The sequence below is a fragment of the Talpa occidentalis genome, unplaced genomic scaffold, assembly GCF_014898055.3.
Source record: "Talpa occidentalis isolate TD23 unplaced genomic scaffold, MPIMG_talOcc4v2.1 talOcc4.8, whole genome shotgun sequence".
NCBI classification, from domain to species: Eukaryota; Metazoa; Chordata; class Mammalia; order Eulipotyphla; family Talpidae; genus Talpa; species Talpa occidentalis.
Window position 1 is genome coordinate 3,669,494 of NW_023605194.1, and position 5,196 is coordinate 3,674,689.

Genomic DNA, 5,196 nt, shown 5'->3' on the forward strand with positions numbered 1-5,196 from the left:
ATCTGGAGAGTGTGCCAAGGAGGAAAAAGTGGGAACACCACAGACAGCACGTGGGCGAGGATGAGCCAGCAGAAGCCCCCTCCTTTGCACATTAAAGTCACACCTGACAGCTTACCCCATGGAGAAGCCTCATAAAAATTAAGATATTCTAGATATTCTTAGGAAAATGAAATATTGAAGAATGGCTCCCTGAGCTGATAATCGTAGTGCATTTGAAAAATAGACCAAGCGCTGTGTTTAAAAGCCTAAAGTCATAAAAGGTATTCTGAATGGATGGATGGGGAAGCTCTACAAGCAGACTTCATTGATGTCACCGTAAACGATGAATGCTGTCACTCTTCTTTATATATAACAAGGAGATATGCCGCTGCCTCCAGATCTCATTGTAGAAACTGTCAGGCCCGCTGAAATGGCATTGCACCAGCTATTTATGACGCCAGGCGGGAAAATACAAGGTTAAGCGATCTTTATCTGCCGTCTATGGAAATGTGCTTCCACGCTGAGGCGGGGACATGAAATAACCTTCCAGATAACCCATGACATTGGGGAACTGAACGTGAGATTAACCACGAGAGACAGATCTGCATCCCAACTGTGTCGGCTCGCCCGGGCGCCTGGGCCTCACCAACACACGAGAGCTTTTCCAGCTTCCCGATGCATCATCACCCGCTTGAAATTTCACAGCACTCGTTGGTGTGACAGATTCTCAAGTGATCCAACAAAAAATGCATTCGCCACCAGCCAGAAGGTGGAAGGATTGCCCAAGTGGGGACCACGTTCCCCAACCCCCTTGCTTCTGGCAAAGCCTTAGACTGGTTTACGCCAGTGACAAGTGTGAAGAAGGATGAGGGGTCACTTCCAGGTCATGGTGGTGTAGAAGCAGGTGGGTTTGCGCCACAATCTCCCTCCCCTCCCGATGCCTAGAGGGGAAGGTCCCCAGGCCCCAAGGTGCGATGAAACGACAACAAGAGCTCTAAGCCCCAGGATCCTCCACCCACCCCAGGAAGAAATGGGCCTGCAACCCAGGGCTACCCACAATGCGTGTTGCATGAGGGTGAAGTGAAGGCTTCTATGTCGCTGCTAAGCCAATTACAATTTAGAGGATGGTCTGTTACAGCAGCTGCTGTTGTCCTTACTCATAGAAAGTTGTGCATTTCTTGCAAATCAAAACTACCATGAGATACCATCTTACACCAGTGAGAATGGCACAGATTAAAAAAACTAGCAACAACAAATGTTGGCGAGGGTGTGGAGAAAAAGGAACTCTCCTGCACTGTTGGTGGGAGTGCAAACTGGTCCAACCACTATGGAGAGCTGTGTGGAGATTTCTGGACCTACTAAACATAGAGCTTCCATAGGATCCAGCAATTCCACTCCTAGGTATTTACCCAAAGGACACAGAAACATCAATTCCAAAGAACACCTGCACCCCTATGTTTATAGCAGCACTATTTACAATAGCTAAGCTTTGGAAACAGCCCAAATGCCCAAAAATAGATGACTGGATCAAGAAGATGTGGTCCATATACACCATGGAATATTACTCAGCAATCAAAAAAGATAAACACATGCCATGTGCAGCAACATGGATGGCGCTGGAAGGGATCATGCTCAGCGAAATAAGCCAGAAAGAAAAAGAAAAATACCGGAGGGTCTCACTCATAGCAGGAATCTAGAAAACTTAAATAAGGGACCAGGAAAATGAATAACTATAAGAAAGTGAAAATCAAAATCAACAAAAAACTATGAACCAGAGACACTTTTTGGGGGGTGGGGGGCGGGAGGGGAGGGATTGGTGTCAAAATGGGGGGGTTGCAACTGTATGGGGAATATAAAAATAAAATTTATTATTTAAAAAAAAAAAGTTGTGCATTTCTAAGGATCCCATTCATTCAATGAAGGAGAGGTCATGTGGTATAGCAGCCTCCTCTAGGCCTGGAGTGAAGACCTGTTTCTGCCACTCACCCATTTTATGACTTGAGGTACCTTAGGACAATTGCTTATTTTCTCTTGGCATCCATATCCCTTTTTGTAAAATGGAGATTTAAAAAATCCTGATCCTTATTCATAATAGCCAAGCAGTAGAAGCAATTCAAGTATCTGTCAACCGCTGAGAGAATAAATAAAATGAGGCCTAGCTGTATATAGTGGAATATTATGCAGCCATAAAAAGGAATGACATTCTGAAACATGCATCCCCCTGGATGGACCTTGAACACATTATGCTAAGTGACATAAGCAAGACACAAAAGGACAAATACTGTACGATTCCTGTTATAGGAGGGCCCAAGAATAATCACATTCATGGAGACAGAGTAGAAGAGTGGTTTCCAGGGGCGGGGGGAGGGGTGGTGAGTCAGCATTAAATGGGGACAGAGATTTTGTTTGGGGAGATGAAAAGAGTTCTGGAGACGGAGGTCCTTTGGCAGCACCTCTACTAAAATTGGAGCGATTAGGTTAGCATGGCCCCTGGGCAAGGATGACACGTGAATTTGTCAAGTGTTCCCCATTTAAAAGAAAGTTCTTGAGCTGAACAATGGTGATGGCTGCTGAATGCCACTGAACTGTACACCCAAAGAGGTCCAAATGGTCATTTTAATGTTATGTATTTTCTGCCACCATTTTTTAATCCTGACTTTATAGGGTAAATGTGAATATTAAATTAAATAATATTGGTCAAGCCCTCAGCACAGAGCATGACGGTGTAACTAAGCTCTTGGTCTTAACGAGAGTGGGTGCTATGCATCTGCCAGGCACCTGTCACATGCTGATTCCTGGGGATACAGCAGTGACCCGGCCAGGGATTGGCCTCCCTTCATGGGGACAACTCGGGGGAGAGGACTCCAGGCCAGGACAGAGACAGTGTCTGGTCTGAGAGAGGGGACTGCAGGGCTGGGAGCAGCCCGGGATGCTGGACTCAGGTTGGGGTCTTCCTGCACAGACCTCCACCCAGGCACACCCAGGAGCAGGTGGATTGCTCAGCCCCTTGGGTTCAGATGCGCACCTATTCACCCCTATTTCTCTCTCTCTGTGGGCTGCTCTGCTGGCCTCACAGAGATCTGCAGCTTTGGGCTTTCTTAAAAGCTAAGTTCAAGCTTCAGAAGGAAAAATCAGATAAACACAAACACCCTCACAATTCAGAACCTCCTGGGGCAAAGAACTGTCACCACCCCCTCCCCAAAGGCCTTAAGCCCTGAGGGCTCACAGGGCAGGAGGGGGCTGCCCTGGTGGCCTAGGGGTTAAATCTGAGCACTATCACACTCAGGCCTGAGTTTGATCCCACCCAGGGAGCTACCCACATGGCACAGCAGACCTCTCCTGTATCCCCGCTGCTCCCCTCAGCAGTGTATCTCAGTAGATCCACCTGTTCTGTTCCCCACTCTGTCGCTGGTGAATCCTCTCGGCACCCCAGCACCTCTGGCCTACAGCCCAGTTCTTCTACACAAAAATAAATTTTTTTAAAAAGGAGGGACAATTAGGACCTCTCTGGAGGCGCAGCGGTTGAGCGCTGGGTTGCAAAGCTGCCCGCAGCCTCTGCAACGCTGGTTCGATCCCCGGCTGCTCCCCGGCCACCAGAGGAGGGTCCCACATGGCGCGCAGACCTCTCCTGCCGCCCGCTGCTCCCCTCAGCAGTGTACTTCAGTCCTTCTGCCTGCTCTGCTCCCTGCTCTGGCTCTGGTGAATCCTCTCACCCTCCCGCGCTTCTGACTGTACCCAGTGCTTGTATAAATAAATAAATAAATAAATCATTAAAAAAAAAAAGGAGGGACAATTAGAATTCAGCAGGGAAGGGCTTCAAAGGGTAAGGGGGTGCCAGAGGGCAAAGAGAGGGTGCCCAGACCATTTTGAATTGGCCCAGGGAGGAGGCCTGGGTGGGGGCCAGGGAGGGCAGGATCCTGACAGATGAGCCGGGTCTGTCTGTGTATATCTGGCATCCTCACCTCCAGCAAAAGTGCCCCCAGGGGTGCCTAGGGACCCACCCCCACCCCCCACCCTTGGTCCCTGTAGGCTGGCTGCACCCCTGGACACCAGAGTAGATGTGCAGGCTTCAGGTGGGGAGAGAGGATTCCAGAATCCTCTCCAGGCCTGTCGGGAGATGGAGGGTCTCCCCACATAGGGGACGCTGTCTTCGTGGGAATGCCAGCCTCTCTGGCGGCGACTGCCCCCACCCCCACCAGTCCAGACGCCTCCACTTCGGGTCCTTACTCAGCCCAGCAAACTTTCCCTGTCACTCGAGACTGTTAGAATAGTTCCCATAATCTGCATCCATGTCTGAGTCTCCTCCCTCGCAATCCTGCTCGCCCGCCCCCCAGACCTAGCTCGGGAGGGTGGCATGAGAAAGCAGGGCTCTCCGCATCTTGCGCGCTTGCAGGAGAACTGGTCACCCCGGTTTTCCTGGGACTGAGGGGTGTCCTGCTAATGCCGGCACAGCTCCTGGCAAATGGATTAGCCCCTCTGGCCCTCACTCTCTCTCAGGCGGGAGGCAGGCCAGGGCCCAGAAGAAGTAGGTCCCTCCCATCACTCCTGGCCGCTGAGCCCCGGCCTCCCGCTGGCAAGCCACAGAGCTGGGCCCAGGAGCCTCACACACCTGTGCTGGGGGCGGCCGAGGCAGGAACACCGCACCCTCCCACGAGGGTCTCCAAGAGGGTCACTTACGACATGCTCGGCACAACACCGGCATCCGCAGTGCCAGCAGTGGCTTTTTCCCTGCTGAGGTACTATTTGCAATTTGATATCACAAGGGAGAAGATTATGGCGAGAAACTTCTAGAAAACAAGGTTCTCACTGGCTGGCTTTGTATCCCCGGCACACACACACACACACACACACACACACACACACACACACCCTCTGTTCGGTCCTGTTGATCTTCGTGTAAGGGAAACAGCTCATGTCACATTCTCTCCTGGGTCCTTGAAGATTCTCCCCCTGCCCACAGCCCCGGAAACAACAGGATTTTCCTCGTCACATGACCAGCGAGTCGCCAGGGCTGAGGAGACAATTTGTTTGAGGAGGACGGGGCAGGTGCTCCTCTGAGGGGGCCGACGGGAGAGGCGTGTGGGTTTCCTGCTGGAAACCTTTGCGGCGTGGAGAGCTAAAAGCCCCCACTCAGGGTTTCGCCCTGGCTTTCTCTTTCTGTCAATGTGCTATTATCTCCAGTGGCTCCTGCCCTCCAAGAAAAATGAGGCAGGAAAT

At 51.0% G+C, this 5,196-nt stretch overlaps 1 pseudogene; it reads left to right on the forward strand.

Moving 5' to 3' along the window:
• Positions 1–2,417: 2,417 nt before the first annotated feature.
• Positions 2,418–2,514, forward strand: LOC119234940 (U6 spliceosomal RNA; annotated as a pseudogene).
• Positions 2,515–5,196: the final 2,682 nt, after the last annotated feature.